At 28.4% G+C, this 14,722-nt stretch overlaps 1 long non-coding RNA gene across 2 annotated transcripts in view; it reads left to right on the top strand.

Annotated features, from left to right (window-relative positions):
• The window catches only part of LOC124418689, a 207,673-nt gene that overhangs the window by 78,661 nt on the left and 114,290 nt on the right, over nucleotides 1-14,722 (top strand). The window lies entirely within an intron of this gene.

Here is a 14,722-nt window from a genome sequence, read left to right as displayed (position 1 = left end):
CATAGTGCTACTGTTGAAGTAGTGATAAATGTTATTCTTTTAGAAGTATTTTGTTCTATTTTTGCTGAGAAGAGCTCAATACTGGACTCTCAAGTTGGTCTAATATTGTTTTATTATTATTTTTAAATAGTTGTGAATATTCATTCGATGCAATACACTTCATACTGCAATGTTTTTTGTCACAGAGTTATTAAACAGCAATTAGGAAGTTTTAATAAAAAATCTATATATTAAATCAATTGAAGCATATTTTCAATATGAATTTACTACACTAAAATCAAATTTTGCCTTTTGGTACCGTTAAATACGTCAATATATGCATGCATTTTTAAATAATTTTTTTTAATGAATTTGGTAAACAAACCTTTTATCAACAAATTAAATTTTTAACAAAAAATTTCAACATTATAAACATGAAAAAAAAACTTCATAAAACCTTAAACTGCATTTAAATTTATAAATTTTCTACAGAGTGCAATTTGTAAAATACACGCGGATACAATACAAACAAACATTCACCCTGAATATATAAAACTATAAAAAAAATTAATTGCCAAACTTCCTTAGAAAATCGAATCAGATAATTAGTTGATAAATTGTTTTTGAAAAATAAAATACAAGCAAATAAAAAAGTAAAGACAGACAGACACACAGACTAGATTTGCTATAGATTTAACTTGTACTTGTAAGTAGAAATGTAATAGTAAATAGTAGTAAATATGGTGTGGTATGACGACGAGTACATTATTGTTGTTGTTGTTGTCTATATAAAATAATGGCAACAAATAATTACAGCTGTTTATTTCTTGTTAACAAGTTGCATGGTAATTATATGCAACTACAACAACTACATACATGCATATGATATAGAAATAAAATCAACCACGAGTTTGTTGGTGTTGTTGTTAACAATAAACAAGGACTTTTTTCTAGGTGGCCAATTGTTTTTTGTTAGTACTGAAATAGATTCTACCATTTGTCGGTGTACAAGGTTTTTTTTTTTTATTTTGCAATATAAGGAAACAATATTTTCATATAAAAGACATGTAGTTTTCTTGTTATTTTTTCAAAATAAATGTATCTTAAACATGGCCAACTTCCGTTGGTGTTAGTTAAAAAAAAGTATATTTTGTTTTGTAATTTTATTGCATTTTGTTTTTCGAAACGACAACAATAGAAAGAAAAACATAGTATAAAATAAATGTTTGAAATTTGTTAAATTGCATTACATTCCTATTAGTTGGAGATATCAACTAAGGTGTTTTGATAGTTTGGTGTGAGAGTGGGTTAATTGAAAATTAACTGGAATTAAAAACAATTAAATAAAATTAATATTAAAGAAATAAGTTTTACTGAATTATATTAATTCATAAGTTATAAGCAGAGCAAGGATTTCTATGCATGCATGTTTTTAGTCAATAACTCAAATAAATTTTAATTAGTTTTATTTTTGAATCAAAGAATTTGCTACAAAATGACATCGATTTTGTTGTTGCATAGTTTCTTAGTCTTTAATTTGTCATTTTCGAAGTCGTGGTTCTACCACTTTAAGTATTATAATACATAAAGCAGTCCTTAAAAACTTGTATATTTGTTTAGTGCATATTTTCCCATTTTATAGTCCATATTTTTAATTTTTTAGTGCATGAAAATCCTTGCCCTGGTTATAAGTAAGATATTTGACAACCAACAGAAACAAGGCTACCTTGTTTCCTTCCTTAGTTTAATGTTTGAAGATAGAAATAAATGCCTATCTTCTCTTGATCTACATATCAATTGATAACTTTTTTCATAAGCTATGGATTGATCTTAAGTTTTTAGTAAGTATTCTAAGGATCCTTATAAAAAATTCGTTTTTCAACGGGAAAGATACGCAATACTTGTAGTAGGAAAGAACATACTATTTGCTTTGTTGATCAAACTCAATATTTTTTAACTCAGTTTGGTACCAGGCCTGTATATTTCTATTTTCCTCTGTGTATATTATGAAGTAATTAAACATTGGTATACTGGTTAAAGACCAATTTGTTTCCATATACCCTACACCACTATACTGGGGAGGGTATTTTACGTTTGTGCTGATGTTTGTAACACACAAAAATATTGGTCCAATACCCACCTTATATACCCACCGATCGATTCAGAATCATTTTTGGAGACATTTCAATTTTTGATTAAGACATGTCCGTCCGTCTGTCCGGCTGGCTGGCTGTCCATGTAAACCTTGTGCGCAAGGTACAGGCCGCAATTTTCAAGATAATTTAATGAAATTTGGACCATGCATGTTTTCTGACACAGGGACCACCTAGCCCCCATACAACCGTACCTACTGATTTGGGCTTTTTATGCCATAATTACGTCAAATATACTAATATCACTTTAAAAATTGGCACAAATAAGTTTTATATAAGTGTTAATGACAATGCAGATGTTCGTAATGATCGGCCCTTATTTGACCCTAGCCCTCATACAAACCCCCCTTCAAAAATGTCTTAAACGTCTAAAATACAACCAATTGTATCGCAATGAATCACAACAAAACTAACTGCTATTTTAAAATATATCCTTTTCCCAAAACAAGCATAAAAGTTTCTTTATAAAAAAATAAAAATTTTAAAATTATACTCATGGTGAAGGGTATTAGGCATGGCCGACCATAGCCCGACTATACTTTCCTACTTGTTTTAAGATACGATCAAATTTAAGTATTACGATTTTTTGTCTTTCCGTTTGTAAATATTGGTCAAAAGCCCATATATTCTGAGTCCTTATTCAACTCTAGCTATGTCCGTCCTTCCGCTTGTCTGTTGAAAACATGATAAAGCCCGAAAGAAAGCAAGGATTGTTTTTTATGGGCCATATCACTCCACCAGTGATACTCATAAAAAACAGTAATCCAATTCGACATTAATAAGTTTCATACATATGTATTTTAGATTTTTTGGAAGAAGAAAACATTTTTTTAGTAAATTTTACTAGAGATTTTTTATTAGCTTTTTTGATAAAATGTCAGTTTTTTCTTTCTCAGTCTTTTTGGGTAAAATTATTTTATTTGAAACACATAAATAAATCATTTTTATGCAAGATCAAGCTTTTAGGGAAAACCAAAAGTTCGAAAAATTTTTTGTTTTGAAAAAACATCTTTTGTAGCGAAAAATAAGACATGTAGTTTATATCTCAGCAAAAACTTGTTAACGGGTTGTACTAGCATACCCACTAACTTTTCAATGACTACTACTTACCTTCTGTATTACTTTGAAGTACTCTAGTAATACCTTTCTTTTAACCTAAGTACTTTGTTTTCAGCATTGTTATTTTCTTCGCAGAAAACAAAATAAAATATGTATTTAAAAACATTATTTTTTATTATTAAAAAGAAAACAACCTACTAAACACTTTCTTTGTAAGCAAAATAGCAAGTGCTTGTTTAACATCCTATTTGTAAGCGTGTGTAGAAGTACTTGCCTACAATGTCATTATTGTGTTAAAATAATGAGTTAAAATGCTAATGAAAAAAAATTTTCTTACTTGCTTTTTATTAGCATTTTAACTCAATATCAGTTTTTCTGGGATGCTTTCTTAAGGAACTATGCTATACGCATAATTGGGACGAACGACGAATTTTTCGGAACGAATTTTCGTCGTCAGAATATGAACATGAAAACATGCACAATCAGTGCGTATGACGAAATTCGTCGTACGTAATGAACTGTGCGATAGGTTGATTTCTATTTCTTACGCAGACGAACGACGAATTAATTGGTGGAAATTGTTTTAAGACCAATTCTGGAAGCCCGAATTTTCTGAAATTTGGCGGTTGTGAGTACAGCTAATGACAATACAATATTATATTCGAATATTCGAAATTACATAAATTCGAAAATTTGCAGTTATGTTCGAAAAATTTTTTATGGTCTTAAAATAATCTCTGCGTCATAAAAACTAAAAATAAAATTTTCGAAATTAAAACCAGTTCTCGTGGACCGAATTGTCTGAAATTTGGCAGTTTGGAGTACACTTGATGACACTAAAATGCTATGTTGGAATATTTAAAATTAAATTCGAAAATTTGATATATTGTTCGAAAAAATTTTGAAGCTGTTAAAATAATCTCAAAATTGGGGATATTCACAAAATGTAATTTTAGTTCTATTCGAGGTCAATTTCTTACATTTTCTAATTTCGAAATAATGTTCGAATAAATTTTAAAGCTGTTAAAATTTTTTCAAAATCGTGGAGATTCACAAAAATATAATTTTTGTTCCTTTTGCTTACTTTTTCCATTGTGCGTATACCATTAATTGTTTTAGTAAAAGCTCGATATTTGTGAAAACAATTTTTGTCAAAAAAATGTTCTTTTCTAAAATTTTCATTTTTTCTGTGAACGATTGTCGACTTTATATACTAGTTTCTCTGAAATTTTGAAAACATAAGAGATATAGTTTTCTTAAATACGATTCAATATCAAACATTACACTTTAGATAATTATTAAAAAAAAATATTTCTCTCTGTCTTTAGATTCGAATGACCAGCTTTTTAGTTTTTTTTTTTTTTTTTTTTTAACAAAAAATATACCTATTAATATTTTTTAAAAACACATCAATTCACCCTCTACTCACAGGCAATAGGTAGTTAGTTATTTTAGTGCCTTTAAAAGGGTTCAACTAAAAATATGCGACTTTTGCACTTTAAACGCCATTAACAAAGTGTACAAAATTTCTAGTTCCGTTACAACTTTTTTACCATATATCTATCTCTTGCTTTTGTTGTATGATTCGTTTCGGGTCTATTGTTAAAAAAGTATGTACATAAAATATTATAGTTTGTTTGTTTGAAACAAAAACTGTTAATGTTTTTTTTATGGAAAAATCCCAATTGCAATATGGCGTTGTTTTTACTTCCGTTTTCTAAAGTTAAATTTTTTGTTTGTTTTTTCTTGTTTGTTTCACATGACCTCGCACAAATCGTTGCTTGTTAGGCTAGTGTTTTAACAATTTTTGTAAAAAAAACTTACTAGTTTTGCATTAATTTATCAACTCCCTTTAATGGAGAGAAAAAACAATAAGTTATTTAATAGTTTCGTCATACAATAATTGCATTTGAAAACTTTTTTTGTTTACCTATAAGGAAGATCAAGGAAGATTGTGATAACAGCAAGGAATGCATATTCATTTTAATGTGTCTAGTTTTAAAGTGGATTTGTTTTTTTTTTAATTTTTTCAATGATAGATTTCTACTTTTAAAATTCTTGACATTTTGTAGTGAAAAAAAACAAATCTGTTTAATATTTTTTCAAATAAATGATAAATGATTCAATAATCACTGGAGGCAAATATTTAGCTAAAATGTCAGTTATCCTTTTGGTATCAAGTCAATTATTTAACGAATTTGTAATCACATCAGTCTTGCTCCAAACTAAACAAAACACAACAATACATAACAGACAAAACAAAAGCTGTTCCAAAATAAAAAAAAACAACAGAAAATCTTACAATACCACCAATAAATCTATGAAATACGAAATCAATTTGCTACTGAAACTTGTAAAATGTATTGCCAAAAAAAAAAAAGAAAACGTCCACCAATTGAGAAAAAAACAAAAGGATTGCCAGTAACACAAAATATTTCTAAAATGACAAGCTTTAAAGTAATTACTTTAGACAACTACTGCTTATTCTGCTGATTACAGGAAAGTGGTATAGTAATGACTTTTTTATAATTTCACATATGAATATTTGTTAACTTTCTAGCTTGCCTCAGAAACCTATAGAATATGTTTTATATGTTTCTACTTATATTTTCCTTTTGAACTCCTTACTTGTAAGCAGTTATGATAAGTAATTGCAAACAACCAAATTTATGTGTTGAAGAGTTAGAATATCAATATCTAATTTGGGGTTTAAAATTTCTGATTTTGAAATATTTCTCTGGCACTTTTGATAAGTGGCAATTTACCTTTAAATAATAATTACAAACAAATTGATAATGGCAACTCTATTCCTACCATTTTCATATACAAATCTATATATTTTCTGAACATAAACTGAAGCTGGTCTAGTGATTTGTTTTGTTTTCTTTACAATGCAATTGTTGTTGCTGTTGTAGTTGGTTTTATTGCCACAATGATTTTGTACGATAAAAGTAAAGTGCAATTGAATGTTATTATTTCAGTTAATACATATTGTTGTTTGTGTTTTTGTTTTTCTGTAATCCAATATATATCTGTCTGTCTGTTTGTTTGTTGTAGTAACTTTTGTTCATAAGTGTGTGTGTGTGTGTGTGTTTGTATATGAGTCTTTTATATCGAGAATTGCCATCAATAATAAAAAAATTTAAACCACAATTCACCTAAAGCCACCAGAAAACAAAAATCACAAAAATATCCAATAACAACAAGAACTTACAAAATCAACAAAACGTACGTAATAAACTAACCAATGATCTGAAAAACAACAACAAAATTCATATAATACTAGACCCATAGACTGACTCTTTTTTTTTTTTTTTCTTTAGACATTCAATAAGCAACAACAAACAAAAATATCTATTTAGAATGGACAGCATGAAAGATTGAAAATGAAATCAAAGCCAGTCAAAAATTTAACATGAACCAACCACCAACAATAACAAAAAAACCACCTGCTCCGCCTTTTAACAATGAGCTTTTTAGCTTAAATTTTTTTGTGTGTTATAGTTATATTCTCATAGACGCACATATAGTCTATGTGTGGCTTTGTTAGTTGCTGTTATTGTACCTGCTTAACTTGGCTTTAATGGCACGACAAACTTCGATCCGGCTGTTGCTTAATATTATAACAGTTCAGTTTTATTTACACACCCACTGAACCTGTTTTTCCTAATTTTTTTGGTAGAAAAATTTTTTTAATAATTTGAGATCTGAAATTTAGTACTATTTTAATGTAAAATTAAACTAGCTGTAGAAAATTACTTTAACGCTTTTAAACATTTCACGCACAAAACTAAACCGCTAGACTTTTTATGGATATGACTTCTCCACACACTTTATTTTGACATATATTGTTCGTTTTTGATGAAAAATGGAAAAAGTGTTTTAGAAGCATATCGCAGGATATTATTCTTTTTAGCATGTATATCGCTGTATATCGAGAAAAATTTTAAAAAAATCTTGAGACATTGGTGTCCCGTATATGTGAAAGAGTTAAAACAGGCAAAATTAGTCAGAAACATGTTTTAAAGAAAACAAAAATCTATCTAACAAATTTGATAAGGATCTTTACATAGACAGACAGACGGACAAACGGATGGAAGGACATAGCTAAATACGATTGGTATACATTAAGATGTTGGATTAATTTTGGGTGGTACAAACATCAGCACAAAATACCAATATTACTTAAGAAAATAATTTCGAACTGAAATCCACTAAAATTTATAAGCACGGTCGACATCTCTCATATAAACTCTCTTACAGCAAATTAGTTCATTGTTAACAAACCATTCAAAAACTTTATTACTACGATATTTACCGATTACAGACCTCGGTGCATAATTGAAGCAAGTTGACATTAAAGGTCTTTTTTTAGAAAAAACACTAAGGGTTTTCATTTAAACGTTCAAAACTCTCGTAAACTGCGCAACCTGTGCATGTTTCCATCCTCGCAATTGAATTGCATGAAAATTGATTTGCACAACCCTTATAAGTTTGAGCGACTATTTAGACTGGCAAACTTGAGCAAACTCATTGTGCATTTAATAAATCTGTTCACTTATTGTTCACTTTTGAATTTATGGACTTTATATTCACATTTTTAACATATTTTGTACAATTTTTTTGTTAAAACAATTAATTTTTTATTTTTTTATTTCGTTTGACATTGCTGTAAAATGTTTGTAAATATTGTAATTGAACAGAATTTGAACAGGGGTTTCATGAAACAAGTTGAATAAACTTGCCCAATTGCACAAATGGGAAACTTAAGCGTTTAAATGAAAACCCTTACTTTAACTAATTCGCATATATACCTATTATTAGATCAAGATTTACCGAAATCTTTTTGATTTTATTTTAGTTTAGTTAATTGTTTCAAATTCCTACTCCTTAGATAAAGAGCGGCAGAATTGTTCCTGCTTCCGTTTCAGTTTAACCAGTCACTTTGAAATCGTATTCATTGCCGGCAACAACACACAGAAAAAATATTGATTGGAAATCGGCTACTATGATAAATATTTAGTTAAATTAATTAAAATTCTATTGCTGTTATTAAAAATCTGTAAAATTAACAAATTTTCTATATTCAGTACTAAAAAACCATAATTATAATCGAATGGTGGTTTTAACAATTTCCATATCAATAATTTGAACTGAATTGTATCAGTTATTAAATTTTTTTGTAAATTCAGTAAATGAAGCCGATTTTAATTTAGAATTAAATCGTCAGAACATCAAATATTAGTCGTTGCAATCGAAAAATAGTAGAGAGTAAAAAATATTGAGCACTGCTACCAATTATCAATGGAAACATTATTTATAATTGAATGATGATTAGAGGAACCAAATTCGATGTTCACAACCAATAAGTTGGTGATTTTAGTTGACGTTTATAAAAATATATAAAATAAATTTATATTTAAAAAAAGCCAAATTGAATTTGCGGATAAATAAAATCGGAAAGATCTGATAGAAAAGGTAATGTTTAATATGTTTTTTATCTTCTAATATTTTTTGTGTTATTTTAGTTTTCATAATTTTACAGCTGCGGAAATGTAGTACTCCTTTGGACATGTTGGACAGGATGAAGAGCAAAATTTCCGACACATAAACATAAAATTTTCATCATCAACCATCAACTTATATATCTATATAAGTTTTGTAAGTTTATTCATTCATATTTTATTGTAAATATTTCAAATAAAATTAAATATATTTTAAAATACACAAAATCCACAAATTTGTTTTCAATAAATAATATTTCAGTTGCAAATACCAATAATTTTAAACCACATTACCGAATAAATAACAAAAATAGTTATGTACACCATATACACCGAATTTTTCAATAATTATAATCGAATTTTGGTATAGTTGTGAGAACCGACTGAATTCGATTGGAAACAAATTCGGTTATCACAACGAATCTGTTTTCTCTGTGAAGTTTTGTAAGTTCTTTAACTTAACTAATGTAACTCAAAATTAAATTAATCAAACCGATTTACCAGTTAATCATTTTACCAATTTCATGGTCAACATAACTCAGCAAAAATAAAAAGAAGTATTTCCAAAAAAAAAAAAACAAAAATAACATTTATCACCACCTCAAAAGTAAATTTGTAAATTTGTTTACTTAATGTTGAAGTGATGTTTATTGACTTCCAAATATAATACAATTTTGTTTAAAATTGAAGGTATAATTTTTTTTTTAACTAAATTTTATATAATTAAATTACTTCTTCGGTTCTTTTTCAGTACTACAATTGAGTAAATTCTACTTCTTTTTCGCTTCTTTGGAAGTATTTTTTGCTGGGAAGTAGCGGTCTGAAGTTTGCTCGTTCAACTTACAAAATTTCATCTATATCAACGGCACTTAAATTCCAAATACCATCAGAAGCAATTCCAGCTCCATGGTTTGGGGAAAGAAATTTTAGTTTTTATAATTGTTCCTTTTTTCCTTATTTATTTTTCTGGTTTTTGTTAATAGATATTCGGCTAAAGCTAAGACATTTCTTATGATCCTACTTCGAAAATCCGCTCCTGCTTGTATTTTCAGAATCAATTTTTTGTAAAAAATAATATAGAAAAAACTGTTATTTCCTTTTTCAGTTGTTCTTTTTAGAAATGTATTTCTCTTGATTATTTAAAAAAATATCCTCTCATATTATGTATGCATTACATTTAATAAAGATCCTTTGTTTTCGATAAAAAAAATTGCAAAACTATTACAAATAATTTGACAAAATCCTATAACCTTATAATGCTTAAAGCACTTTACAGGCCCATTGTGTTGTTGTCGTATGTATTTGTGAGTTTAGTTCAATAGATGCATTCTTATAATTTGTTACTTTTGAGGGCATTAAGTATGATCTGGTAACAATAATCACTGGTATGTCGCATGTCCTCTACAAACATTCTTAGTCGTTGTCGTCATCAACCACATCATACTCGGCATAGTCATTATAATCGTCGTCAGCATCATTGGCAGCAGGCACCAACAGCAATAACATGAGTAAGTTTTGTACTTTGACTTAAAGTTTTATGCCACATCATACACCACCACACTACATTTAAGTCAATTTCGTTTCTTTTTTTTCTCTCTTAAAGCCACAAAAGTCGTGTCTTAAACGCCCCTTTCGATCCATTGTTATCAGATTAAAATGTTGCTCAGTATTTTCATTTTCTCAGTTCGTTTTTTTAGTCTTTGTTTTAATGCTGTTGTTGCTGCTGCTGTTGATGCTGTTAAAGGAATGTTGGTTCAATGCATTCTTAAATGCAATTGATTGCAGTGAATATCGTCAATTGACCGCTAGCAAGTAAATTATATTTGTTCCTTCTTTATTTTGTTGTTTTTTGGAGACTTTATAGACTTTGCAGATAGTTAGAAACGCAGACCTGTGTTGACGAACACAAAAACCACAAAAGATGAGGGCGACGATGATTAAAAATAATATATTTTGTTATGATTGTGTTGTACTTAGTTGTACTGTGTTGTGTAGTTATTGGTGACTTTGTGTAAAAATGTAAACTAAAGCTCTTGGGGAGGGCGTTTATAGAGTAATTTTGGAAAAAAAAGTATTTTAACTGCAAGTGTTCAAATTACACTGAGAAGAAATATTAAATAAAGAAAATTGAGAATTGGACATAGTATAGTTTGTTGATATAAAAATACTCATACAAACTTTTATCTTTATTCACATTCATAATGATCATACAATATTCTTAATGTAGTGATATCTTCCTGTATTTGTGTGATCATTCCTTTATCATAATGTTCTTAATGTTTCCGAATATTTATGGTGTTGTTAAAACAGTTTTTTAGCTGGCAATATATAACAAAAAGAAATAAAAGATAAATAAATTTCTTTCAGTGTTTATGATTCAATATACATATTCTTCATGATTGAAGGACAAATTTATCCAATTCTCATATCATCATTTTTCAATCTTATTTATGAGATATATTTCTTCATCTTTTTTCATAATTCGTTCTCTTAGATTCTTTTTCTCGCTTACCACAATCGATTTCTTCCCATGGGCAAGCAAATTATAATGTTCTTTGCAGTTGTTATCCTGCAAAACACTGCGCATAATGATCATTGCCATTGGATGTATGATCTATAGAAAAATAGAAGAGAAAAATGTGTCTTCGATACTCCTTATGTTGTTTTCTTAATTTTTTTTCAAATTACAATTGAAAATCATGGAAAAAACTCGTAAACTTTTAAAAAATGTAAGATCTTTAAATGAGATGACAGGACACATCTTATATTGGTTAAGCTGTAATCAACATCACTCATAAACATTGAAAAATTCAATTTAATAGAGAACAATTAGTTGGTTACAATAATCACATTCATTCATCCTATAAATCGCGAATTATCACCTTGAAATTAAATGAATAGATCAGTAAAATCCAGTCCATATTATATAGTAAATTATTATAGACTAGTCGGTAGTTAAAATAATAAATTTGACTGTTGTCAAAAACTATTGATATACTATATGCTTACTGTCTTATTCATAATAATTTATCAAAGGTTTATATAACAAAATTTGTATGAAAATTTATCTTATAAACCTTTTATAAATTGTTATGAATAAGGCACTTAGACTATATTCGTGTCAATATAATAGATACAACATGATTATAGACAAGTATATAGTCAATACTATTGACTATAGTAACTATGCTAAGACTACAACCTATACTAAAGACTGTAGTAAAGACTATATAATAGACTATAGTCAAGACTAAACTAAAGAGTACATTATAGACTATAGGCTAGGCTATAGTCATGAATATAGGCTGGACTGTAATCAAGTCTATCGACCAGGCTATATTCTCTTAAAATATTCAAATCTATAGAAAATACTGTTGGATAGACTATAGTAAAGAATAGACTCTAATGAAGACTAAAGGCATAACTACAGGCTAGTCGTAGGTTGGTTCTATAGACTAGTAGGTATGTAGATTAAAATATTAGAATATAGTCAACGATAACTACGAGACATTAGTGAAAGCTAAAGACAAAACAATAGTCAAAGATATAATTAAGACTATGGCGAATTGGTTACTCATATTAAAAAAACAGTTAGTACTCGAGGATAGTGACGTATGCATATCTATGAATATTTTCATTAAGCCAAAGTGCAATCGACCATCAACAATAGAAAAACTACACTACAATACTAAATAGAAAATAAGTTAACAAAATATTTAGAATCATTCTCATAACGAACTCTACAACAACAGCTGTGAAACTTCTATCAAAAAAAAAAAAAAAGAAGACATAAAAATAGAAAACCAAGTTAAAATAGAGTAATTTATTTGTTTAGTGGCAAGTTTGGCAAAACAAAATGTGGTTTGACGTTGCACTCTGCTGTTAAGTTTCTTTAACTTCCAGTATAAAGTCAAAGTGATATTGAAACAAAAAAATAAAGAAGAAAATAGTAATCACCTACTAGTAGTGTATGTATGGATTCGCAAAGTTTTTTTTTTTAATTTTTTTCCTCTAAAATAGCACGTATCGCACAATATCCAATACTTACTCCCCAAACGTACATGTATATAGTATATACTAAATATATTATATCCATGGAATGTGTGATAGAGTTAGCTGGTCTTAAACATACGACTAAAAAACACGTATGTTACATTTTTTCCCTTAGTTGCTGTGTTTTTTTTGTTCACTACTGATAGTAGAGTTTTGTATTTTAGCCTTGTTTTTGTAGCTGTTTTTTTGATATTATTACAAGCATTATTTTTGTTTGGTAATATGTAATTGCAATACTAACAACAATAACAAAATAAGTGTAGGTACTGTTAAAAACCAATATAATCAAACCACACATGCATTTATACCACTAACGATAAACAGTGAAGGGCGAATCAAGTATTTAATCTAGTCTATAGATTAGTGCATAGTCTAGTCCATAGTCTAGTCTATAGTCTAGTCTATAGTGTAGTCTATAGTCTAGTCTATAGTCTAGTCTATAGTCTAGTCTATAGTCTAGTCTATAGTCTAGTCTATAGTCTAGTCTATAGTCTAGTCTATAGTCTAGTCTATAGTCTAGTCTATAGTCTAGTCTATAGTCTAGTCTATAGTCTAGTCTATAGTCTAGTCTATAGTCTAGTCTATATTCTAGTCTATAGTCTAGTCTATAGTCTAGTCTAGTCTATAATCTAGTCTCTAGTGTAGTCTATAGTCTTGTCTATAGTCTAGTCTATAGTCTAGTTAGTCGAGCCTATAGTCTAGTCTATAGTTTAGTCTATAGTCTTGTCTTTAGCCTAACATATAGTATTTCCCATTTTCGTTCGCTAAAGTTCGAATTTGTACTAAAGTTTTTCCTTTAATTTTTTTTAGTTTGATGTATCCACATGGATACGTCCATAAATAAATATGTACTCACCGAATACGTTTTATATAACAACAATTATTCTACGTACATTTTATATAAAAGGTTTTGTGTGTAGTGCTTTGTATCTATAGAATAACAATGTGTCCCGGACGCCAAATAAAAGACCATAAATTCAAAACATAAGACAATGAGTTCCGTTTCTGACGTTTAATTTTATGTATGGCAACAATAAAACATGTTTATGTGTATTAGTATATATTTGGTGTTATCTTTTATTTTAAAACAGAGAAGGACTAATATGAAATTAAATGTTTAATAAGATTTTATGAATAGTATAATAACGATAAAACATTAATTCTTATTTCAAAAAGCGCATAAAAAATTTCTGTGTTTAGATTTCTTCTTTTATAAATATTTTTGAAAAATGTCTAAAATTAAAAAAAATAATAAAATAGAAATTATTTTCTGAGAAACGGTATAATGTACGTATGATTAACATTTGTTTCATTAAATGAAGTACTTATACGCCATAGAATTTAATTGGAAAATTCTAGTAAAATCTTTTTTAATTTTTATAAATTTTTGGTGCCTTTGGTCTGCCCTCACAGCTTTTGGTTTTTCTAGTTGCATCTATGCGCCGTGTTGTATGCAACAAACATTTGTAACCCTCGGGGGCCACATCCGTTTTTGTAATTTTACTACAACAAAACAAAAAATGGAAAAAAATAAAACAACCACAAACAGATAGATTTATATACACATATACATATGTATATAATACTCATGTATATACACACATATAGAAGTATTTCACTACTCTTTATACTTACTTGTAAGTTGCAACAATTTTGTTGTTATTGTTTTTTATACTGTGCTGGTTGTTGCTGGTTGTTTTGCCAGCTATTGTTGTTGTGACTAACGCCATAGGTGTCTATTGATCCTGCATTAGTTGAAAAAATTCACATACAACAGCAGCAACAGTAACAGCAATAGACACTATACCACAATTTATTTATGCAAGTGTATCAACCCATCGTCAGCAGCCAACACACACACACATGTATAGAATCAGGATTAAATGTATAGGAAGAGAAAGAAAAGAAAGAGTTACTTACTTTGTCTATTGTTGCTGGCTGGTTGCATTGTGGCAACATAATTTGTGGTATTCT

This window comes from Lucilia cuprina, chromosome 3 (assembly GCF_022045245.1).
Source record: "Lucilia cuprina isolate Lc7/37 chromosome 3, ASM2204524v1, whole genome shotgun sequence".
In the NCBI taxonomy this organism is placed as follows: Eukaryota; Metazoa; Arthropoda; class Insecta; order Diptera; family Calliphoridae; genus Lucilia; species Lucilia cuprina.
The sequence above is the reverse complement of the archived record's forward strand: the minus strand, read 5'-3'. Positions and strand labels throughout refer to the sequence as shown.